Source organism: Aotus nancymaae, unplaced genomic scaffold (genome assembly GCF_030222135.1).
Source record: "Aotus nancymaae isolate 86718 unplaced genomic scaffold, 86718_ANA_hifiasm-v0.15.2.pri h1tg000041l, whole genome shotgun sequence".
Classification (NCBI taxonomy): domain Eukaryota; kingdom Metazoa; phylum Chordata; class Mammalia; order Primates; family Aotidae; genus Aotus; species Aotus nancymaae.
Genome location: NW_026988455.1, coordinates 8,509,819 through 8,535,446, shown reverse-complemented (window position 1 = coordinate 8,535,446; position 25,628 = coordinate 8,509,819). Strand labels below are relative to the sequence as shown.

Here is a 25,628-nt window from a genome sequence, read left to right as displayed (position 1 = left end):
GAAACCCCGTCTCTATTTTTTTGTTGTTTGTTTTCTTTTTTTCAAATTTCTTTTCTTTTCTTTTCTTTTCTTTTTTAAGACGGAGTTTCTCTCTTTTTACCCAGGCTGGAGTGCAATGGCGCGATCTCGGCTCACTGCAACCTCCGCCTCCTGGGTTCAGGCAATTCTCCTGCCTCAGCCTCCTGTGTAGCTGGGACTACAGGCACGCGCCACCATGCTCAGCTAATTTTTTTGTATTTTTAGTGGAGACGGGGTTTCACCATGTTGACCAGGATGGTCTCGATCTCTTGACCTCATGATCCACCTGCCTCAGCCTCCCAAAGTGCTGGGATTACAGGCGTGAGCCACAGCGCCTGGCCTTTTTCTTATTTTTTTTAATGGAGACGGGGTTTCATCATGTAAGCCAGGATGGTCTTTTTTTTTTTTTTTTTTTTTTTTTTTTTTCATTTTTTTCATTTTGCTACGATGGTCTTGATCTCCTTACCTGGTGATCCGCCCTCCTCAGCCTCCCAAAGTGCTGAGATTATAGGCATGAGCCACCACGCCCGACCTTTTTTTTTTTTTTTAAATAGAGATGGGGTGTCACCATGTTGGCCAGACTGGTCTCAAACTCCTGACTTCAGGTGATCCACCCATCTCGGCCTCCCAAAGTGCTGGGATTACAGGCGTGAGCCACTATGCCCAGCCTTCTTTTGTTTTATTTTTTATTTTTGAAACCCCATCTCTTAAAAAAAAAAAAAAAAAGTATCACTGGTAGTCTGAAAAAATGTGTTATCTGATGTTGCTGACTAGCAATGAAATTACTTTGTCATTTGGTGAAGGTGAGTTACCATCACCCAGTAGTCAGACAAGGACATACTAGAGAATTCACGTGGTGGGAAACGAACAGGGCTGCTGTGTGTTGCTCCATTTGCTAGGAGCCTTGGTTGAAATTTCTCAGCTTGAGCCTTGCTGGTCTCCCCAGCTTGAACTTTCTGATCATCAACAAACTAACTTCAGTTTTTCAAAACGCCTGATGGAAATTGCCCAGGGGTCTTCATAGGCTAGCTAAAACTAAGATTCTCTTTTTGTGTGTGAAAAGGTATCAGTTCTGGGTGTAAATACAGGTTATGGTGGAGGCGTGCGTTGGCAACTACAGGTGTCAGATTAATAAAAAAGATGCCCGGATATGTTAGCTCATACCTGTAATCTCAATATATTGGGAGGCCAAGGCAGAGGGATTGCTTGAACCTAGGAGTTCAAGACCACCCTGGGCAACATGGTGAAGCCCCCGCCTCTACCAAAAAACAAAAATTTGCTGGGCGTGGTGGCCTACTCATAGTCCTAGCTATTTGGGAGGCTGAGATGGGAGGATCACTTGAGCCTGGGAGGCAGAGGTTGCAGTGAGCCAAGATCATGCCATTGTACTCCAGCTTGGGCGACAGAGGGAGACTCTTTCTTTCTCTCTCTCTCACATACACACACACAGATACACACATGTATGTGCTGTATGTACGTATATATAAAAGTGCTTGCTTTGGCAGCACACATACTAAAATTGGTGCAGTGGCTCACGCCTATAATCCAAGTACTTTGGGAGGCAGCGGCAGGCAGATCACTTGAGGTCAGGAGTTCAAGACCAGCCTGGCCAACATGGTGAAACCCCATCTCCACTAAAAATACAAAAACTAGCCAGGCCTGATGGTGAGCGCCTGTAATCCCAGCTACTAAGGAGGCTGAGGCAGGAAAATCGCTTGAACCCAGGAGGTGGAGGTTGCAGTGAGATCGTGCCACTGCACTCCAGGCTGGGCGATAATGGCAGACTGTCTCAAAAAAAAAAAAAAATCAAAAAGAGGGCCAGCCATAGTGGCTCATGTCTGTAATCCCAGCACTTTGGGAGGCCAAGGCAAGCAAATCACTTGAGGCCAGGATATTCAGACCAGCCTGGCCAACATAGCAAAAGCCCGCCTCTACTACTTTTTGTAAAAATACAAAAAATCAGCCAAGGAGGGGTTGGCTCATACCTGTAATCCTAGCTCTTTGGGAGGCTGAGGTGGACGGATCATGAGGTCAGGAGTTCGAGACCAGCCTGGCCAACATGGTGAAGCCCCCTCTCTACCAAAAATACAAAAATTAGCCAGGTGTGGGGACAGGCACCTGTAATCCCAGCTACTCAGGAGGCTGAGGCAGGAGAACTGCTTAAACCCAGGAGGCAGAGGTTGTAGTGAGCCGAGGTCGCACCACTGCATTCCAGCCTGGGTGACACAGCAAGACTCTGTCTTGGAAATAAATAAATAAATAAACAAATAAATAGGCCGGGTGCAGTGGCTCTCACCTATAATCCCAGCACTTTGGGAGGCCGAGGTGGGCAGATCACAAGGTTAGGAGTTCGAGACCAGACTGGCCAAGATGGTAAAACCCCATCTCTACTAAAATACAAAAATTAGCTGAGCATAGTGGCAGGCGCCTGTAATCCCAGCTGCTCAGGAGGCTGAGGCAGCGAATTGCTTGAACCTGGGAGGTGGAGGCTGCAGTGAGCCGAGATCATGCCACTGCACTCCACCTGGGCAACAGAATGAGACTCTGTGTCCAAAAAAAAAAAAAGGAACAATGGTAATGTAAAATCACCAATTATTGAGAACAATAAAATCATGCTTCTTGCTGGGGGACAAAATCTAGGTGCTTAGAGGCTCATCCCAGTCTCCCAAAAGCCAGCAGAGGCCTCAGTGCATAGGGAGGGAGGGCTCAGGAAATTTCTGGTTAAATAGTGGAGACCACAGGGGCTCTGTGCTGTGGTGGTTCAGTGGGACCGCAGGGCTCAGACCTTCACTGTGGGCTTCATGGAGGAGGAGGCAGGGCAAAAGCCTGTGAAGAATTTGACCGATGGTTATGGCTCAGGAGACAGACCTGGTTTTTCTTTATTTTTATATTATGTATTTATTTTTATTTTTTTATGGCTGCCTCCTATTTTATTGAATCAGTTCCTTATACATGTGCACTTCAGTTGTTTTCAGTATTTGCTCTTACAAGCAATACTTCAGTGAACAAAGGCAGTGTGTGTGTGTGTGTGTGTGTGTGTGAACAACATAGCTGTTTATTTTTTATTTATTTATTTATTTTTATTTTTTTTTTTTTGAGACGGAGTTTCGCTCTTGTTACCCAGGCTGGAGTGCAATGGCACGATCTCGGCTCACCGCAACCTCCGCCTCCTGGGTTCAGGCAATTCTCCTGCCTCAGCCTCCTGAGTAGCTGGGATTACAGGCACGCGCCACCATGCTCAGCTAATTTTTTGTATTTTTAGTAGAGACAGGGTTTCACCATGTTGACCAGGATGGTCTCAATCTCTTGACCTCGTGATCCACCCGCCTCGGCCTCCCAAAGTGCTGGGATTACAGGCGTGAGCCACTGCGCCCGGCTATTTATTTATTTTTAATCCGCCTCACAGAAAGAGGACCTCAAAAAATTGGATTAAGACTCAGAATTGTTCCTCTCCACGGAAATCTTTAGTAAAAGACGAAAGATTTATACAATTTGAAGAGAAACCAGAGTATGACTGTTTAAGCACCTGGGTGCTGGCAGGCTGAGGCCGAAAAGGGCGTTAGCCCAGACCTGGTTTTTCATCTTGATTTTGATATTCTCCATCTGTGTGACTGTAGCCATGTTACACAACCTCTCTGTGAGGATTTCCTCACCTATAATATACCTATAAAGTGTCGGAGGAAAGGGTTCCTTTCACATAGTGTTAGAAAGGCCAGCCACAGGCTGGGCACGGTGGCTCACGCCTGTAATCCCAGCACTTTGAGAGGCCGAGGCGGGTGGATCACGAGGTCAAGAGATCGAGACCATCCTGGTCAACAAGGTGAAACCCCGTCTCTCCTAAAAATACAAAAATTAGCTGGGCATGGTGGCGCATGCCTGTAGTCCCAGCTACTCGGGAGGCTGAGGCAGGAGAATTGCTTGAACCCAGGAGGCAGAGGTTACGGTGAGCCGAGATCATGCCATTGCACTCCAGCCTGGGTAACAAGAGCGAAACTCCATCTCAAAAAAAATAAAATATTAAAAAATTTAAAAATTAAAAAAAAGAGAAAGGCCAGCCACATGTCAGGAATCCCATCAGTAGCTGTTATTAACATCTGTGATCACTATGATGTTTGTACAGCACAGTTCTGTCTGATTCCTATACTGGCTCCCGTGGCAGACAAAATGCAGAGGCTCAGAGAGGCGCCAGCCTGGGCCCCTGGAGGACCCCTGACTGTCTCACTCTGGCCACCACCCTTCCTGACCTTGAGGAGTCAACTGTTTTTCTGTGGTACAATCCCTTTTCTCTACTGTTAGGAGCAGAAAACAAGCCCACCAGAGTGACACCCACTTCCCCACCCTACAACAAGTGGGCAACCATGGGAGTCTTTAACTATGGTGCCATTTATATGTCAGATGTTCCCAATTTCCCCATACAACACATCCCTCCTGCCAGGCCCAGTGGTGAGCAGGTCACACTAAGGCCCTGCCCTCAGGGCACTTACAATCTGGTTGCAGCTTGCTTCTTTCACTCTTTCCTTCCACTGAACACACAGTGTGGGGACCACCCACGTCAGCCCAGATAGCAGTGTCTCATATTCTCTAACAGCTCTGCACCCTTTGGAGTTCTTGGATGGAAAGAGGAGAAACTGACTCAGGATAATTGAAGCAGGAAAGGAAGATAACAACAGACTGTATCTCTAAGAACTGATATGAAGCCCAGAAAACTAGGCTTGGAAACAAATAGGAATCCAAAAGATTAGAGCCACTGGCAGGAGTAGAGCTGGAAGCAGCCAGACCAGGAAGACCTTTGCAGCCACCACCAGACACCGAGCACAGCCGCCAGGGGAAGGAGCTCTGCACTCTGCTACCATGTCCCCCTACTCAGTCCAGACCTAAAAGTGGGCATGGGGGTGGTTGACCTTGGTCTCTCACAAGTCCTGTGGCCATTGACAAGAGGCCAAATATTTCATCAAATTGCAAGAGGGCCCCGTGATTCTGCCTGGGATGATTCTCCCATCATCCCCCAGGGCCGGGTTGTTGGGGATGTGTGAGGGTCCGGTGACACAGTTATCTTCTGCATCCTCTCCTGGGACTCCCCTCTCTGATCCCACCCTCCACACATGGATGAGGCACCCACTCACCCAGCCTCTTCCCCTTCCCCAGGGGCTGATCACAGCTTTTCCTGGTCTCATATGCATCTGTCCTGCTATATAAGATGTTTTTCTTGTGAGACTACCTGGGCATCAGAAGGGCCTCTCCTTAGCAATCCCTTCCATTGTAAAGATGCTCTCTGGAAGGCAAGAGGAAGACAAATGACTTCCTTATGGCAGGAGCTGCAGACATTCCTGACCAGCACGCCAGATCACAATAATGGATTATTTTATGAGGCAGGTATGCAAGAAACCTTGAGGTTCTTTCTTTTCTTTTGTTTTCTTTTTGAGACAGAGTTTCACTCTTGTTGCCCAGGCTGGAATACAATGGTGTGATAACCATAACCTCTGCCTCCCCGGTTCAAGCGATTCTCCAGCCTCAGCCTCTAGAGTAGCTGGGAATACAGGCGCCTGCCACCACGCCTGGCTAATTTCTGTATTTTTTTTTTTTTTTTTTTTTTTTGAGACAGAGTTTCGCTCTTGTTACCCAGGCTGGAGTGCAATGGCACGATGTTGGCTCACCACAACCTCCGCCTCCTGGGTTCAGGCAATTCTCCTGCCTCAGCCTCCCGAGTAGCTGGGATTACAGGCACGCGCCACCATGCCCAGCTAATTTTTTGTATTTTTAGTAGAGACGGGGTTTCACCATGTTGACCAGGATGGTCTCGATCTCTTGACCTCGTGATCCACCCGCCTCGGCCTCCCAAAGTGCTGGGATTGCAGGCGTGAGCCACCACGCCTGGCTAATTTCTGTATTTTTAGTAGAGACGGGGTTTCTCCCTGTTGGTCAGGCTGGTCTCCCCACCTCAGGTGATCCGCCCACCTCAGCCTCCCAAAGTGCTGGGATTACAGGCGTGAGTCACTGCGCCCGGACAGTTCTGGTTCTTTCTTTTCTTTTTTTTTCTTAAGAGGTGGAGTCTCACTCTGTCGCCCAGGCTGGAGTGCTGTGGCAAGGTCTGGGCTCACTGCAACCTCCGCCTCCCAAGTTCAAGCGATTCTGCTGCCTCAGCCTCCTGAGTAGCTGGGATTGCAGGCACCTGCCACTACGTCCTGCTAATTTTTTGTATTATTACTAAAGACAACATGGGGTTTCACCATGTTGGCCAGGCTGGTCTCGAACTCCTGACCTCGTGATCCACCCACCTCGGCCTCCCAAAGCGTTGGATTACAGGCGTGAGCCACCATGCCCAGCCTGGTTCTGGTTCTTTATTTTCTTGACACTTAATTTAACTTTGAATCAGTATCCTGAGGAGTGTAGGGAAACCCTATCTCAGTCAGACAGGGGTTAGGGTCCTCAATCCCCAGGGTCCCATGAGAGTGGGGCTTATAGGAGCCTCTCTCATCTTCAGGGCCTGCACTGATCAGCATCCATAGGCAGTAACTCAGCCTGAGCCGTGGAATGGGCTGGGAAGCTTTCTGAGACTCTCCAGGTACCTCATGCCAGGCCCTCTGGGCCCCTGCCACCTCCCTGTGGTGCTCCCAGGGAACCCTCTAACCACTCGCCCCTCCCCAGTCTACGGAACCCTCCTTCTCTCTGCCTCTCCTTCCCCCCAGCATCATCCTCTCAAGGAACTGGACCTGCAAAGCAAAAGCTAGGAAAGTGTCCTCAGGAAGCTTCTGGATTTCAGGCAAAGAAGCACAGGGAGAGCCGTGCATGGTGGCTCACACCTGTAATCCCAGCACTTAGGGAGGCTGAGGTGGGTGGATGACTTGAGATCAGGAATTCGAGACCAGCCTGGGCAACAAGGTGAAACCCATCTCTACCAAAAATACAAAAAATTAGCCAGGCATGGTGGTGCGTGTCTGTGGTCCCAGGTACTAGGGAGGCTGAAGTGAGATGATCATTTGAGCCTGGGTGGCAGAGGTTACAGTTAGCCGAAATACGCCAGTGCAACCCAGCCCGGGTTATGGAGTGAGACTCTGGCTCAAAAACAAAAACAAAACAACAACAACAACAAAACCACATGGCAAGTGACAGAGAGCAAGGGAATTAATAAAGAAATGAGGAAGGCCGGGCGCGGTGGCTCAAGCCTGTAATCCCAGCACTTTGGGAGGCCGAGGCGGGTGGATCATGAGGTCAAGAGATTGAGACCATCCTGGTCAACATGGTGAAACCCCGTCTCTACTAATACAAAAAAATTAGCTGGGCATGGTGGCGCGTGCCTGTAATCCCAGCTACTCAGGAGGCTGAGGCAGGAGAATTGCCTGAACCCAGGAGGCGGAGGTTGCGGTGAGCGGAGATCGCGCCATTGCACTCCAGCCTGGGTAACGAGCGAAACAACGCCTCAAAAAAAAAAAAAAAAAAGAAAAAAAGAAATGAGGAAAGTAGAGAGCTTACCATTAGGCAACCAGAAGGATCTGCTACCTGCCCAAGAAAGCTGCCCTCATGCAGCAGGGTGTGGGTGGAAAAACTCCAACTGCTTTTTCCTGTTCTCTCAACAGCAACAATAGTCAACACAGACATGCCGGGTGCATGGCTCATGCCTGTAATCCCAGCACTTTGGGAGGCCGAGGCAGGCTGATCACAAAGTCAGGAGTTCGAGACTAGCCTAACCATTATGGTGAAACCCTGTCTCTACTAAAAACACAAAAATTAGCCGAGCCTGGTGGTGCCCGCCTGTAATCCCAGTTACTCAAGAGGCTGAGGCAGGAGAATGGCTTGAACTCTGGAGATAGAGGTTGCAGTGAGCTGAGATTGCACCATTGCACTCCAGCCTCGGCGACAGAGCAAGACTCTGTCCCAAAATAAATACATAAATAAAAACCACAGGCAGACTTCTGTGACCAAACGTCGGGATTTCTCCCCATCAACAAACAAGCAATCAATTCTATAGCGAACACGAGCTGGGTGTCTTCTAATTTAATTCTGAAGCTATCTACCTGCAGGCAGCCTTAGATCCCACAGGTTGAGGGCTCAGTCCCCAAAACTGACAACCCCTCAGACACCAGTCGCAAGTCTGGGCCTCTGGAACTTCTGACCGACTGACTTCAAGTTGGGGTTCCCAAGATCCCCCTTTGGGTTTGATTGATTTGCTAAAGCGAGTCACAGAACTCGGAAACACATTTATCACTTTATTATTAAAAGGATACTTGGGGGAAGGGGCGTGGAGCTTCCTTCTCTGGGCAAGCCTCCCTCCAGTAATCTCCATGTGCTCAGCTACCCGGAAGCTCTTAGAACAGTATCCTTTTGGGCCTTTTATGGAGACTTTATTACATAGGCATGATTGATTAAGCCACTGGCCATCAAGTTAACCTTCAGCTCCCTCCCCTTCCTGGAGGTCAGAGGGTGGGGCTGAAAGTCCCAACCCTCTAATCCTGCCCTGGTCTTTCAGATGACCACCCCCATCCTGAAGCTGCCTGGGGGCTGACAGCCGTCAGTCATCATCAGCATACAAAAAGACACTTATCACTTCGGAGATTCCAAGGATTTTAGGCATTGTAGGCGAGGAAGGAAATGGGGATGAAGACCAAATATGTATTTCACATTATTGCAGGCTGTGCCACTGCTGATGGAGGCAGGGGGCACCCCTTGACTTCTGTTTCCTTCCTGGTTGCGGGGATTTCCCACTCTCCTGTCCACTTTCCCACAGGAAGGCTGGAGTTGAGTGTGCCTGGTGGACTAGTTGGAGAAAGGCGTTTGGAGAGGAGCCACATCATGCAAATGCACAGAGATGTGAACTATCCCTGATGGACCTATGGTCCACTTTAAAGGCTTTAATGCAAGAGAAGGTGGGAGTGTGGGGAGGCTGGCCTGGCCCTGAGGGGGCTGGGCCTGGGGTAGGGGCTCAGCCAGTCCCCAGCTGGGAGGCAGGCAGGAGGTCAAGCTAGAGGGGCCAGGCGATGGCCTTAGAAAGATAATACTATGACCTGACTTGTCACAGTTCCTGCCACTTCTCAAAGACGTTCACCCCTGGAGGGGGAGGCCCCTTCCTGCTGTCCCTCCACTTGCCTCCTGTGCCTCCCTGCGCCCTCCTCAGCGTCCCCTGGGATCTGCACCTGAAGGCAGTGAACAATTTACCCATCAGTCTCCCGGCTAGGATGAGGCGGATCCCTTGGTCCCGAGAGACCCAGCCGAGCCGTCTTTGTGTCCTCACTGCCCTCAGCAGGGTGACTTTTGAAAGTAGATGCTTCATTAAATGTTTGATAAATGAACGAAGGCTTGAACAGTGACCTGAGAGGTAGGGAATGTTCACTCCCATTCTGCAGGGGAAGTAGCTGAGGCCTGGAGAGGTTCTTAGCGTCAGAGCTGGAACTGGAATAAAACCCTGTGCCCTCTCCTTGGTCTCCACAGAGCTGTCCAAATTGCATAAGATGTGGGGAAGGGATTTTTTTTTTCTTATTTTTTTGAGACGGAGTCTCACTTTATTGCCCAGGCTAGTGCAGTGGTGCACTCTTACTGCAACCTCCGCCTCCCGGATTCAAGCGATTCTCCTACCTCAGCCTCCCTAGTAGCTGGGATTACAGGATCTCACTACCTCGCCCGGATAATTTCTGTATTTTTAGTAGAGACAGGGGGTTTCACCATCTTGGGCAGGCTGGTCTAGGACTCCTGACCTCGTGATCCACCCGCCTCGGCCTCCCAAAGTGCTGGGATGACAGGCGTGAGCCACCGTACCCGGCCGCGGGGAGAGATCTCAAGAGACTAACATGGCTAGACCGGTGGAGTGCGCACCTTCACCCTGTCTTCAGTGGGGTGCCAGCTAAACTTGACCCCATCCTTTCTGAGGTCCTGGTATATTTTTCCTATCCACACTGGGCCTATGATCTTACTCAACCCCCACATCCCAGAGCAGCCGGGCCCTCCCGCTCCCTACACACCACCGACCACTTGGTGGCGCCAATTGGTCATTCAGTCCCTTCCCAGGAACCCGAAGAGCCTTTGTCTCCCAGTCTCTGGGCTTACTTACGTGGAGTGCACGGACACTTCGGGAGGTGGGGGCTGAGTTAGTGTAGAACAGGGAAGTTTTTAAATAATCTTCCACCAGATTATCTGTTTTGTGCTCAGTAATCCTCTTGGTTTGTTTTTGTTTTTGAGATAGAGCATTGAGATTACAAGGGCGCGCCGCCACGCCTGGCCTCATTAAACCTCTAGTTTGTTTTTTTACAATAACCCTGGGAGGTTAGGACAATTGTCCCCATTTTATAAAAAGAGAAACCTAATTTCTTTTTCTCTTCTTTCTTTCTTTTTTTTGAGACTGAGTCATGCTCTGTCACCCAGGTTGCGGTGCAGTGGCGTGATCTCAGCTCACTGCAACCTCTGCTTCACGGGGTTCAAGCGATTCCCCTGCCTCAGTCTCCCGAGTAGCTGGGACTACAGCTGGCTAATTTTTTTCTTTTTCTTTTTTGTAAAGACGGGGTTTCACGGTGTTAGTCAGCATGGTCTCGAACTCCTGACCTCGTGATCCACCCGCCTCGGCCTCCCAAAGTGCTGGGATTACAGGCGTGAGCCACTGCGCCCAGCCAATTTTCATATTTTTAATAGAGGTGGGGTTTCATCATGTTGGCTAGGCTGGTCTCGAACTCCTGGCCTCAAGTGATCCGCCCGTCTCGGTCTCCCAGAGTGCTGGAATTACAGGCACAAACCACTGCACCTGGCTGAGAACCTAATTTCTGAGAGGTTAGGTGACTTGGCCGTGGCCACACATCGAGCTGTGTCTGGAACTCAAGTCCCAGATACAGGGTCCTGGGTTTTTTGCAAAGTCAGCAGACAGCCCTGAAGCCAGATTCCTACATTTAAACACTGGCTTCCCAACTGTGTGACCTTGGTTATTCTGCTTAAATTTGAGCTCTGGTTTCATTGTTAGTGGAATGGGGATTACAGCTGATCAACCGTGGATGGAGTTAGGAAGATTGAAGAGCTGGAGTCAGGCCAGGGACGCGGCAGACCCTCAAGGTTAGCTCTTATTTATTTGTCTTGATTATTGTCACTTGAAGGGGCCACCCCCACCCCCCACCACCCCCTCTTGAGCGGGTTCTGGGGAATAACAAAGAGAATTAACAGCAACCCATTGCAAATGAATGCCGTCTTTCACAAAGCCTTCCTTCCTGTCTGGGCTCCTGGAGGACCTGGGCTGAGCCCACCCACCATGGGGAAGGGGAGGATGAAATCTCCCCACTCAGCCTCTCGCACCACACCTGAGGTCTGCGTCCTGGTCAGTTAGTGCACTTGGCGTAATCCCCCCTCTTCTCTCCTCTGCCCATCTTCTTATGCCAGCGACTTCTACAACTCTATGGTGAAATCTTTAGACCTAGTTCACAGAGGAAGCCAAGGCTCACAGAAGGTGGGTGACCCTAGGTCGTACAGCTGTAAGTGGCAGAGCAAGGATGTGCACCCAGGTGTCTGAGGCCTCACCTCCATGTTCGGGGCCTTCGAAAGGACCGAGCCGGCACGGTAGCTCATGCCTGTAATCCCAGCGCTTTGGGAGTCCGAGGCAGGTGGATCACGAGGTCAGGCGTTTGAGACCAGCCTGGCCAACATAGTGAAACCCTGTCTCTCTCTTTTTTAAAAAATAAATAAATAAAAATACTTTCAATAGACGGGGTTTCACCATGTTCCATGTTGGTCACAATGGCCTTGAACTCCTGACCTCAGGTGATCCGCCTGCCTTGGCCTCCAAAGTGCTTGGATTACAGGCCACCACGCCTGGCCATGAAACCCTGTCTCTACTAAAAATACAAAAAAAAAAAAAAAAAAAAAATTAGTAGGGCATGGTGGCAGGTGCTTGTAATCCCAGCTATTCGGGAGGCTGAGGCGGGAGAATCACTTGAACCTGGGAGGCAGAAGTTGCTGTGAGCCGAGATTGTGCCACTGCACTCCAGCCTGGGCGATAGTGCGAGTGAGGCTCCATCTCAAAAAAAATAAAATAGAAAAAGAAAAAAGGACCGAACATGGGATGCTTCCTTTCCCCTCTTCTCTGTCCCCAAAACTCCACAGGCCAGACTCCATTTACTTAAGATTCCAAGAGCATCACCTGCTGGGACATAAATAGCAGGGAGGGGCCCCTGAGTCCTTGGCCCTGGCAGGCCAAGATGGGAGGGGTGGGGCTTGAGAGGCTTAGAAGGCAACTCTGAATAGGGAATTGGAACCCCAAGTACCTGAGGAGGCTTGGGGGGGCGCTGTGAATGAGACAGCCAGCCCATCTCCCACTCTTCCCCTGCAGCTCCAGCTCCCCCTTCAGCCTCAGCCTCCTGCCCGCCCCGGGGGCGCCCCCTCACTCCCCACCCCCAGCAGGTGTTGGGTTCAGTAAGCAGAGCCCCAGCTCATCTGGGAAGGTGCAGAGTGAGGAGGGCGTCCAGTTACAAGCTGGGGCTGGGAGGACAGGCAGGGGCACCCCGGGGGCAGGAGCCAAAGGTCTGGAAACTGATGGTGGGGGCAGGTATCAGGGGAGGTCTTAAGACAGCCCCCCACCCTGCAGACCCTATCCCCTTGCCTCTCGGAAAACCTTCTCCCCACACCTGGCATCTGAAGACCTAGGTATCTCCCCACAGGCTGGGCCTGTGCTTGGTAAACTGTGAAGGGCTGTGCACACTCCTGGGAGTTGTTCGTCGTTGTCCCTTTTAGCTCCACTCCTTTCTCGCCTCCACCCAGATGGCCTCCTCTCCGCCCCTCAACCGGGCCCTAGCACAGCACTCCATGCCTATTTAAGGCAAATCTCCTGATCTCCTTTTAAATAACATTCGCTCCTTGTGGAGAAGGCCAGCCGGGCCTGAGCTCAGGGAAAGGGGAGGAGACCCAAATATCCCATGGGGTGGGTCATGGGGGAGCCTGGATGAGGGAAGCGGGTATGGACTCCCCTTCCCAAATGAGCCTTGGGAAGGTCCATGCCCCCATCCCCCAGTCCTGCTGGTCCCGCATTGCACGGGCCCTGGATTGGCTCAAACCCCTTCAGAGGGGCTGGGGCACTCCAGGAAGGCTAGGACGGGGCAGCCCTTGCAGGAGTGGGGGGAGGGGAAAGGGGGGATGTATGCTTGGCTAAAGAAGGAGCATGACCAGGAAGGAAGACTGGCAAAGGCCGTGGAGGGTCTGGGGTTGGATGGACATCTGACCTCACAGCCTACCCAGTGTGAAGGATGGTCCAAAACTTGTTAGCGCCTGAGGCTCAGAGAGGCCAAAAAACCTCCCAGGGTCACACAGCCTGTGAGTGGAAGGGTCCAAAATCCAAGCTGGCAGGCTGCACATTTAACACTTTCTCCCTTCTCTGCCAGGTCTACTTGTGCCAGGGACTGTATGTGTCACAACACATGACATCTAGGCCCTTTTCGGGTACCAGGTATCATTCAAAGCCCTGAGCACACAGGCTTCCTCTACCTGCCTCCCTCCCTTCTGCCTCCTCCTCTCCAGGCCCACCAGAGCTGTTTTTCCCAAGTCTTGCATCCCTGACTCAGGCCTGCCCCACTCCTACTTCCTTCTCTCCCCCTTCCCCTCTTCCTAGACTTTCTCCCAAGTGGCTGCTTCCCTGGCCTCCCATCTAAGCATCGCTAATCCCCCTGTGGTCCTCACATGACTGAGATGCCCTCTCCAGGGTTCAAAAAGATGGTCAGGGATCTTTTACAGATCATGTTGCCTCCTCGGGACCAGGCGCTCACTCCTCAGGCATGTGAGCCCCAGCAGGCTGGCCCCACCCCTGCAGTCAGCTGAGATCACACCATTGCGCTCCAGTCTGGGTGACAGAGCAAGACTTCATCTCAAAAGAAAAGAAAAAAAAAATTAGCCCAGTGTGGTAGCACACACCTGTGATCCCAGCTACTTGGGTGGATGAGATGGAAGGATTGCTTGAGCCCGGGAGGTCAAGGCTGCAGTGAGCCGAGATTGTGCCACTGCACTCCAGCCTGGGTTACAGAGCAAGCCTTGTCTCTAAATAAATAAATAAATAGGCCAGGCGCGGTGGCTCACCCCTGTAATCCCAGCCCTTTGGGAGGCCAAGGCAGGTGGATCACAAGGTTAGGAGAACGAGACCATCCTGGCTAACACGGTGAGACCCTGTCTCTACTAAAAATACAAAAAATTGGCCAGGTGTGCATGCACCTGTAGTCCCAGCTACTAGAGAGGCTGAGGCAGGAGAATCCTGAGGCTTGAACCCAGGAGGCAGAGGTTGCAGTGAGCCGAGATCGCGCCATTGCACTCTAGCCTGGGCAACAGAGTAAGACTCCATCTCAAAAAATAAATAAATAGGTAAGTAAAAGAATGGTCCCACTCCCCTCATCACACACATCCACACATCCCTCCTGCAGTCTTAGACCCTAGCTGAGTTTCCTCATCTGCCAAGCAGCAATGACAACCCTCCCGTGGAGAGTCTGTGGTGTGGACACCCAGTGGGACACACCCATGGGGCTTGGGAAATGCTGATGGCTTAACCAGCAGTCCCAGCTTCTCTGCACTGGACAGAAATCCTGCTTGTCCCACCCCACTCTCCTTCATACAAGTTGACGAGGTCCTCCAAGGCTTGGTTAAAGTCCTATTGCCTTCCGGAAAGGCCAGTTCAGTTTCCCTCTGTGAACCGGAGCTGCTGCAGGGCTGGACTTCCACTTGCCTGCCTCCATCTGCAGCTCCTACCATCCTGTGGGAAGACCCAGCTACCAAGACACTTGCTGAGGAAATGCTGGGTCTGTGTGCTCACTCCCACAGAACACAACTCCGTCTGCCCCAGAGCTGTTTTTGACATGGGATTATCTTTGACCTTCAGAAACTTCCTTGCTGCCAACTCTAAAAAAGCACGAGCTGGCTAAGCATGGTGGCTCACGCCTGTAATTCCAGCACTTTGAGAGGCCAAGGCGGGTAGATCACAAGGTCAAGAGATCGAGACCAGCCTGGCCAACATGGTGAAACCCATCTCTACTAAAAATACAAAAAAATTAGCTGGGCATGGTGGCACACGCCTGTAGTCCCAGCTGCTCCGGAGGCTAAGGCAGAAGAATCATTTGAACCTGAGAGTTGGTGGTTGCAGTGAGCTGAGATTGCGCCATTGTACTCCAGCCTCGGTGACAGAGCAAGACTGTCTCAAAAAAAAAAAAAAAAAAAAAACAAGCTGAGTTGGGCTTCAGGGCATACACTCAGCTGGAGGTTTTAGACCCCATCTTTTTTTTTTTTTTTTTTTTTTTTTTTTGACACTGAGTCTCTCTCTGTCGCCCAGGCTGAACTGCAGTGGCGCAATCTTGGCTCACTGCAACCTCCACCTCCCGGGTTCAAGCAATTCTACTGCCTCAGCCTCCTGAGCAGCTAGGATTACAGGCACACACCACCATGCCCAGCCAATTTTTTTTTGTATTTTTTGTAGAGACAGGGTTTCGCCATGTTGGGCAGGCTGGTCTTGATCTCCTGAGCTCAGGTGATCCTCCCGCTTTAGCCTCCCAAAGTGCTGGGATTACAGGTGTGAGCTACCATGCCCGGCCTAGACTCCATCTTATCCTGTTTCAGTGATTGACCTAATGAATGTTCAGGACCAAATGACCTTCCCTAAAGGCACAGGAAGGAATGGCTGGCAGGAAATACAAGTTGTTAGAAGATACCACTAAGGGAAGACAAGCCAGAACCTACAAGTTTGGCACCTTCCTACTCTGGTCTGAACTATGTTAGCCACTTACTTCAAGCCTCAGTTTTCTCATCAGTAAAATGGGAATAATGATACTAATTTCATTCTACGTGAGTATCAAATGATATATGCAAAGTGCTTAGCTTTGCATGTATCAGATGGATCCCCTGTCTTCAATAAGAACTGTAGCTTCCATTTTTGATTCTTTTTTTTTGAGACAGAGTCTTGCTCTGTCACCCAAGCTGGAGTACAGTTGGCATGATCTTGACTCACTGCAACCTCCTCCCCCTGGGTTCAAGTGATTCTCCTACCTCAGCCTCCAAGTAGCTGAGACTACAGGCACATGCCCCCATGCCTGGCTAAGTTTTTGTATTTTTAGTAGTCAGGGCTTTCACCATGTTGGCTAGGCTGGTCTCAAACTCCTGACCTCAGCTGATCCACCCACCTCAGCCTCCCAAAATGCTGGGATTACAGATGTGAGCCACAGCATCCAGCCCATTTTATGTTAATTTATGAAGTGTCAGGCCTTGAGCTAAGCACTTTGCATATATTATTATGAAGTGATAATAATGAACAAAAAGTTCATTGACAAGGTAGGAGGGGAGTGGGTGGAAGTAGAGAGGCACAAAAGCACTGGTTGCTTACCCAGAGGTGGGCAGGTGGTGAATAGCTAGGGTAAAATCACGTCTCAAGTATGGTGCTACATTATTTCATTTATTTATTTATTTTTATTTATTTATTTTGAGACAGAGTCTCGCTCTGTTGCCCAGGCTGAAGCGCAGTAGCATGATCTCCGCTCACCGTAACCTCCACCTCCCGGGCTCAAGCGTTTCTCCTGCCTCAGCCACCCCAGTAGCTGGGATTACAGGCATGTGCCACCACACCCGGCTAATTTTGGTATTTTTAGTAGAGAAAGGGTTTCACCGTTGTTCATAAGTCTCGAACTTGTGAGCTCTCAACCAATCCACCCGCCTGGGCTTTCCAAATTGCTGGGATTGCAGGCGTGAGCCACTGCACCTGGCCGATTATTTCATTTAAATCTCAGTTTCTTCCTCTGTCAAAAGTAGAGGTTTTGAACGGAAAAGTTCCCAAGTCCTTTCTAGTTTAGTGAGTAATTACAGAATGTTGTAAATGTACAAAGTATTTTTCACTTTATAGAGCTGACCACTATGTAGTTCTGTGTTCTAATAGTTGTCAACGGCCGCACAAGTAGATGTGGAACTAGAACACGGGGGGATGGCTAGGTTTTCCCCAGAGCCCAGTGGCAGGCAGCTCTGAGGGGGCTGGGCAAGAGCTGAAGGCTCACAAGGACTAGGGAGGGGCGTGCCCCTTGAAGGCAACCACGTCATGGAAGCTTGGCTCTGGCTTCTAGCCAGCATCCGGTTCTATCAGGTTGTGTTGGGGCCCAGAGGCCTGAGTCTGGAACTCATCAGCCCCACCTGTCAGCCCTCCCCTGGCCGGCAAGCACAGGCCTTTGGTTATCGCTAAGGAGAGTGAGACTGAGGGTGAGCTGAACATGGCCGCAGTCCAGAGGCCCAATATCCCATCCCCGCTGGGCACCTCAGGGGAGGGAGCTGTGTTCCTCTGCCAGGCACCCCCAATTTGACTGAGCTCTGTTATGTGACAGGCAACATGAAGTATGCAAAGACCTCATTGATTCATTCAGTAAATATATATACATATATATTTTTAAAGATGGGGTTTCACCATGATGGCCAGGCTGGTCTTGAACTCCTGACCTCAGGTGATCCACCCACCTCGGCCTCCCAAAGTGCTAGGAGTACAGGCGTGAGCCACCGCGCCCGGCCACATTCAGTAAATATTTATTTATTTAGAGATGGAGTGTCACTCTGTCACCCAGGCTGGAGTACAGTGGCAAGGTCTTGACTCACTGCAACCTCCACCTCCTGGGTTCAAGGTATTCTGTTATGTGACAGGCACCATGAAGTATGCAAAGACCTTATTGATTCATTCAGTATTTATTTATTTATTTAGACATGGAGTCTCACTCTGTCACCCAGTCTGGAATGCAGTGGCAACATCTTGGTTCACTGCAACCTCCGCCTCCTGGGTTCAAGGTATTCCCCTGCCTCAGCCTCCCAAGCAGCTGGGACTACAGACATGTGCCACCACGCACAGCTAATTTTTGTATTTTTAGTAGAGATGGGGTTTCACAAGGTTGGCAAGGCTGGTCTTGAACCTCTGACCTCAGGTAATCCACCCACCTTGGCCTCCCAAAGTGCTGGGATTACAGGCATGAGCCACCGCACCCAGCCAGTAAGTATTTATTGAACACTCACAGTGTGCGGGCCCTGAGCTGGTTCCAGGGAATCACAAAAATTTCTGCCTGGCCAGGAGTGGTGGCTCACGCTTGTAATCCCAACACTTTGGGAGCCCCAGGTGGGAGAATCCCTTGAGCCCAAGAGTTTGAGCTCAGCCTGGGCAACATAGTGAGATCTCATCTCTAAAAAAAATTTTTTTTGAGATGGAGCCTCCCTCTATTGCCAGGCTGGAGTGCAGTGGTGCAATCTTGGCTCACTGCAACCTTTGCCTGTAGGGTTCAATCGATTCTCCTGCCTCAGTCTCCCAAGTAGCTGGGACTACAGGCTCGGGCCACTATGCCCAGCTAATTTTTGTATTTTTAGTAGAGATGGGGTTTCACCATGTTGGCCAGGATGGTCTCGATGTCTTGACCTCGTGATCCGCCTGCCTCGGCCTCCCAAAGTGCTGGGATTACAGGCATGAAAAAAAATTTCTTAAGGTTAAAAAAAAGTCCAAAACCAATTTCTGTCTCTATTCTAGTAGAAGCTGTAAAGTGAAGCAGAAATGTGACGGGAAATTAAAAAGAGAGTAATTAACTTAACATAGAATAGGCAGAGAAGGCCCCTTTGAGCTGAGGGAGGAAAGTAGAACTAGAAAGAAAAAATCGTGCAAATGCCCCAAGGCAGGGAAATGTGGAGTGTCTGGAGAGTTGCAAGAGCAGTGGAAGGTGGGCACACACTAGGCTCTTCCTCAATAAATCGCACCTGAAGAAATTAACAAATGATTGCAAGGATTTCTGCTTCCAGGTAAGATGATCTACATTCCCATCTAAAAACAACTAAAATACTCCCCAAAGTAAGTGAAACATGATTCTCAAGACACTGAAGCCCAGATGATGAAAAAGTGATCCCAGAGAGTCAGCAAAAAAATGAGGAGAACCCTACAAATGCCCCACTTTGCTACCTAAAGAAAATTTCCAGGGCCGGGCGCGGTGGCTCACGCCTGTAATCCCAGCACTTTGGGAGGCCAAGGCGGGTGGATCACGAGGTCAAGAGATCGAGACCATTCTGGTCAACAAGGTGAAACCCCGTCTCTACTAAAAATACAAAAAATTAGCTGGGCATGGTGGCGCGTGCCTGTAATCCCAGCTACTCAGGAGGCTGAGGCAGGAGAATTGCCTGAACCCAGGAGGCGGAGGTTGCGGTGAGCCGAGATCGTGCCATTGCACTCCAGCCTGGGTAACAAGAGCGAAACTCTGTCTCAAAAAAAAAAAGAAAATTTCCAGGGCCAGGCACTATGACTCACACCTGTAATCCCAGCACTTTCAGTGGCCAAAATGGAAGGATCATTTGAGACCAGCCTGGGCGGCATAGTGAGACCCTGTCTCTGCAAAAACAAATGAGAAACAGCCAGGCATCGTGGCAAGTGCCTGAAGTCCCAGCTATTTGGGAACCTGAGGCGGGAGGATCCCTTGAGCCCAGAAGGTCAAGACTACAGTGAGCTATGATAATGACACTGCACTCCAGCCTGGGTGACACAGCAAGAATTTGTCTCCAAAAAATAATACTAATAATATAATTTGGTAGGGTATGGTGGCTCACACCTGTAATCCCCGCACGTTGGGAGGCCAAGGCGGGCAAATCACCTTAGTTCAGGTGTTTGATACCAGCCTGGCCAACATGGAGAAACCTCGTCTCTACTAAAAATACAAAAATTAAGCTGTGCACGGTGGCTCAGGCCTGTAATCCCAGCACTTTGGGAGGCTATGGTAGACGGATCACAAGCTCAGGAGTTTAAGACCAGCCTGGACAACGTGGTGAAAACCTGTCTCTATTAAAAATACAAAAAATTAGCCTGGCATGGTGGCAGGTGCCTATAATCCCAGCTACTTGGGAGGCTGAGGCAGGAGAATTGCTTGAGCCTGGGAGGTGGAGGTTGCAGTGAGCTGAGACCGCTCCACAGCACTCCAGCCTGAGCAACAAAGCAAGACTCCATCTCAAAAAAAAAAAAAAAAAAAAATTACCCGAGCATAGCGGCAGGTCCCTGTAATCCCAGCAATTTGGGAGGCTGAGGCAGGAGAATCTCTTGAACCTGTGAGGCAGAGGTTGCAATGAACTGAGACCATGCCATTGCACTCCAGCCTGGGCAGCAAGAGCGAAACTCTGTTTCAAAACAAAAAAATAAACAATTATATATGTGTGTATATATATATATATTTAATTTTCAAGGCCAGGCGCGGTGGCTCACGCCTATAATCCCAGCACTTTGGGAGGCCGAGGTGGGTGGATCATGAGGTCAAGAGATCGAGACTATCCTGGTCAACAAGGTGAAACCCCGTCTCTACTAAAAATACAAAAATTAGCTGGGCATGGTGGCGTGCGCCTGTAGTCCCAGCTACTCGGGAGGCTGAGGCAGGAGAATTGCTTGAACCCAGGAGGCAGAGGTTGTGGTGAGCCGAGATTGAGCCATTGCACTCCAGCCTGGGTAACAAGAGCGAAACTCCGTCTCAAAAAAATAAATAAATAAAATAAATAAATAAATTTTCAGAGGGACTGGGTGCAGTGGCTCATTTTGGGAGGCCACAGCAGGTGGATCACTTGAGGTCAGAAATTCAAGACCAGCCTGAACAACATGGGGTAACCCCATCTCTAGTAAAAGTAAAAAAATTAGCTGTGCATGGTATCTGTAATTCCAGCTACTTGGGAGACTGAGTCAGGAAACTCACTTGAACTTAGGAGGCAGAGGTTGTAGTGAGCTGAGATCATGCCACTGCACTCCAGCCTGGGCGACAGAGTGAAACCCTGTCTCAAAAAAAAAAAAAGTTTTCAGACCAGATCACAGGGAGGGGAAGCCAGGTGGAGTCCAGCAGTATCTGTGCATCAAAAGCTGAAGCTGGGCCGGGCACAGTGTCATGTGCCTATAGTCCCAGCTACTCGGGAGGCTGAAGCGGGAGGATCGCTTAAGCCCAGGAGTTCTGGGCTGTAGTGCACTGTGTTGATAGGGTGTCTGCACTAAGTTTGGCATCAGTATGGTGACCTCCCGGGAGTGGGGGACCACCAGGTTGCCTAAGGAGGGGTGAACTGGCCCAGGTCGGAAATGGAGCAGGTTAAAACTCCCGTGCTGATCAGTAGTGGGATTGCGCCTGTCAATAGCCACTGCACTCCAGCCTGGGCAACATAGCGAGACCCTGTCTCAAGAAAGAAAAGAAAGAGAGAAAGAGAGAGAGAGGGAAGGAAGGCAAGAAGGCAGGAACGAGAGAAGCTGGGAGTCCAGGGAGCACAGGTAGCTGGAGTTCTCAAGGCAGAGAATCAGAAAGGAGAGAGCTTCACACAGACAGAACTCTGGAGCTCTGCAGATGGTAACTCCAGTAATTCAGCCCAGTGCATGCATGAGGAAACTACCAGAGAGCAGAGTAAGAACCACCCACATGATTAGAACAATGCTTGGAGCTCACACAGGGCTGGAAATCGTGCTGGTTCCTACGGAGGAATGGAAACTTCACAATTAATAGGGCATTGAGAAGAGCACTCAAGAGTTTTTGGCTCAACAGCGAGTGAAAACTAAACACTGCCCTGGCCCCATCTAAGAAGCAAAATCTAATGAAACAAACTGTTTCCAAGTAACTTCTGCCTCCCAGAACAAAGCTCAAAAATGTGTACATAAGAGGCCAGGCACAGTGTCTCACGCCTGTAATCCCAGTACTTTGGGAGGCCAAGGAGGGTAGATCACTTGAGGTTGGGAGTTTGAGACCAGCCTGACCAACATGGAGAAACACTCTCTCTACTAAAAATAGAAAATTATACCCAGACACCAGGTCAAAAAAAAAAAACACAAACAAAAATACAGAAAAAAATACAAAATTAGCCGGGTGTGGTGGCGCATGTCTGTAATCCCAGCTACGGGGGAGGCTGAGGCAGGAAAACTGCTTGAACCTGGGAGGTGGAGTTGAGGTGAGCCGAGATCCGGCCATTGCACTTCAACCTGGGCAACAAAAGTGAAACTCTCTCTCCAAAAAAAAAAAAAAAAATTTCCATATATATATATATATATATATATATATATATATGTAAAAAATCCATTGGCTAGGAGAGTATTACAAGAAATTAAAAAACAAAATTTTAAATGAATAAATAAAAGAAAAAATCTAGTACCTAACAAAGTAAAATTCACAATGTGTGGCATTCGACGGAAATTAGCATGTATATGAGACAGGAAAACATGACCCCCTAAGAAAAATAAAAACCAATCAATTTAAATCTACTCAAGGCTGGGCGCAGTGGCTCACGCCTGTAATCCTAATACTTTGGGAGGCTGAGGCAGGTGGATCACCTGAGGTCAGGAGTTCGAGACCAGCCTGACCAACATGGAGAAACTCCGTCTCTACTAAAAATACAAAATTAGCTGGACGTGGTGGCACGTGCCTGTAATCCCAGCTACTCAGGAGGCTAAGACAGGAGAATCACTTAAACCTGGGAGGTGGAGGTTGCAGTGAGCCAAGATGGTGCCACTGCACTCCAGCCTGGGCAACAAGAGTGAAACTCTGTGTCAAAAAAAAAAAAAAATCTACTCAAGACGGGGCATGATGGCTCATGCCTGTAATCCAGCACTTTAGGAGGTTGAGGCAAGTGGATCATTTGAGGTCAGGAGTTCGAGACCAACCTGGCCAACATGGTAAAAACTCATCTCTACTAAAAATAAAAATAAATAGCAGGACATGATGGCCTACCTGTAATCCCAGCCACTGAGGAGGCTGAGGCAGGAGAATCACTTGAACCTGGGAGGTGGAGGTTACAGTGAACCAAGATCATGCCACTGCACTCCAGCCTGGGCAACAGAGTGAGACTCTGACTCAAAAAAAGAAAAGAGAACTGCCAGGCGAGGTGGTTCATGCCTGTAATCCCAGCGCATTGAGAGGCCGAGGCGGGAGGATCACCTGAGGTCAGGAGTTTGAGACCAGCCTGCCCAATATGGCAAAACCCTGTCTCTACTGAAACTACAAAAAAATTAGCTGGGCATGGTGGCAGGCACTGTAATCCCAGTTACTTGGGAGGCTTAGGCAGGAGAATCACTTGAACCCAGGAGGCTGAGGTGGCAGTGAGCCAAGACTGCAGCACTGCAATCTAGCCTGGGCAACAGAGAGAGACTTTGTCTCAAAAAAATAATTTTTTTTTTTAATGAGCTAGGCATGGTGGCACATACCTGTAGTTCCATCTACTTGGGAGGCTGAGGCAAGAAGGATCGCTTGAGCTGAGGAATTCGAAGCTGCAATGAGCCATGATCCCACCACTGCACTTCAGCCTGGGCAACAGAGTGAGACCCTATCTCAAACAACAACAGCAAAACACTAGCAAATCAAATCCAGCAACACATACAAAAAATTATACCATAACCAAGTGAGATTTATCCCAGGAATGCAACGTTGGTTTAACATCCAAATATCAATCAATGTAACACACTTTACCAATAGAATAAAAAGGAAAACAATTTTTTTCACATCATTTATTATGGCCAACAGAGAAATTAAAGCGTATTTTAAGATGTATTGGTCAGGTGAGGTGGCTCACGCCTGTAATCCCAGCACTCTGGGAGGCTGAGGCAAGTGGATCACTTGAGGTCAGGAGTTTGAGACCAGCCTGACCAACATGGCAAAACCCTGTCTCTACTAAAAATACAAAAATTAATTGGGCATGGTGACGTGTGACTGTAATCCCAGCTACCTAGGAGACTGAGGCAGGAGAATTGCTGGAACCCAGGGGTCAGTGGCTGCAGTGAGAGGAGACTGTGCCCCTGCACTCCAGCCAGGGCAACAGAGCAAGACTCTGTCTCAGAAAAAAAAAAAAAGGGCCAGTGCAATGGATGTTACACCTGTAATCCCAGCACTTTGGGAGGCTGAGGCAGGCAAATCACAAGGTCAGAAGTTTGAGACCCGCCTGGCCAATATGGTGAAACCCATCTCTACTTAAAATACACACACAAAAAAATTAGCCGGCTGTGGTGGCATTCGCCTGTAATCCCAGCTACTCAGGAGGCTCAGGCAGGAGAATCACTTGAACCTGGGAGGTGAAGTCTGCAGTGAGCTGAGATCACACCACTGCACTCCAGACTGGGCAACGAGGAAAATTCCGTCTAAAAAAAAAAAAAGGAGGGCCGGGCGCGGTGGCTCAAGCCTGTAATCCCAGCACTTTGGGAGGCCGAGGCGGGTGGATCACGAGGTCAAGAGATCGAGACCATCCTGGTCAACATGGTGAAACCCCGTCTCTACTAAAAATACAAAAAATTAGCTGGGCATGGTGGCACGTGCCTGTGATCCCAGCTACTCAGGAGGCTGAGGCAGGAGAATTGCTTGAACCCAGGAAGCGGAGGTTGCGGCGAGCCAGGATTGCGCCATTGCACTCCAGCCTGGGTAACGAGCGAAACTCCATCTCAAAAACCAAAAAAAGGAAGAAAGTGAAAAAAGAGAATGAAGAGAAGAGAAGAAAAGAGAAAAAAGAGAAGGCGAGGCATGGTGACTCATGCCTGTAATCTTAGGACTTTGGGAGGCTGAGGCAGGCAGATCAACTGAGGTCAGGAGTTTGAGACCAGCCTAGCCAACATGTTAAAACCCCATCTCTACTAAAAATACAAAAAAAAAAAAAAAATAGCCAGGCGAGGTGGTAAGCACCTGTAATCTCAGCGACTCGGCCGGCTGAGGCAAGAGAATTGCTTGAACTAAGGAGGCGGGGCTTGTAGTGAACCGAGATAACACCACTGCACACCAGCCTGGGCGACAGAGCAAGACTCCATCTAAAAGTTTTTATTTTATTTTATTTATTTATTTATTTAATTTATTTTTATTTTTTTTGAGACAGAGTTTCGCTCTTGTTACCCAGGCTGGAGTGCAATGGCGCGATCTCAGCTCACCGCAACCTCCGCCTCCTGGGTTCAAGCAATTCTCCTGCCTCAGCCTCCTGAGTAGCTGGGATTACAGGCACGCGCCACCATGCCCAGCTAATTTTTTGTATTTTTAGTAGAGACGGGGTTTCACCATGTTGACCAGGATGGTCTCGATCTCTTGACCTCGTGATCCACCCGCCTCGGCCTCCCAAAATACTGGGATTACAGGTGTGAGCCACCGCACCCGGCCCCCATCTAAAAGTTTTTTTTAAAAGGCCGGGTGTGGTGGCTTACATCTGTAACCCCAGCACCTTGGAAGGCCGAGGCAGGCAAATCACGTGAGGTCAGGAGTTAGAGACCAGCCTAACATGATGAAACCCTGTCTGTACTAAAAATACAGAATTAGCTGGGCATGGTGGCACATGCCTATAATCCCAGCTACTCAGGAGGCTGAGGCAGAACTATTGCTTGAACCCAGGAGGTGGACGTTGTGGTGAGCCAAGATGGTTGTAAGGTTTGAATGAGGCAACTGAGGCCAGTTATTGGAATAAAGAAATTTAATCAGCTCCTGGGCGAGGTTCTACGGTCCGACAGGAGGGGCTGGAGAAGTCGCGCTTCTCTTCTTGGGGCGTGGGGTTTTATAGGGAGTAGAGGTAGCTGATTGACTATGGGGGAAACAAAGACAAGGTAGTTCTATTGGGTATTAAAAGACTGGGGACGGGCGAGGTAAACAAAGCGGGGGCATTTCCATTGGGTATGAAGGGATTGAGCACGGACCAGGGGCTGGCCGAGGATGTACGGGGGAGCTACCATA

At 49.6% G+C, this 25,628-nt stretch overlaps 1 non-coding gene across 1 annotated transcript; it reads right to left on the bottom strand.

The window, feature by feature from the left end:
- Window positions 1-3,411: 3,411 nt before the first annotated feature.
- LOC135268754 (U5 spliceosomal RNA) lies at window positions 3,412-3,530 on the bottom strand. Its single transcript, XR_010337109.1, has one exon. It is a non-coding gene; the product is annotated as a U5 spliceosomal RNA (small nuclear RNA).
- Between the last annotated feature and the right edge of the window lie 22,098 nt (window positions 3,531-25,628).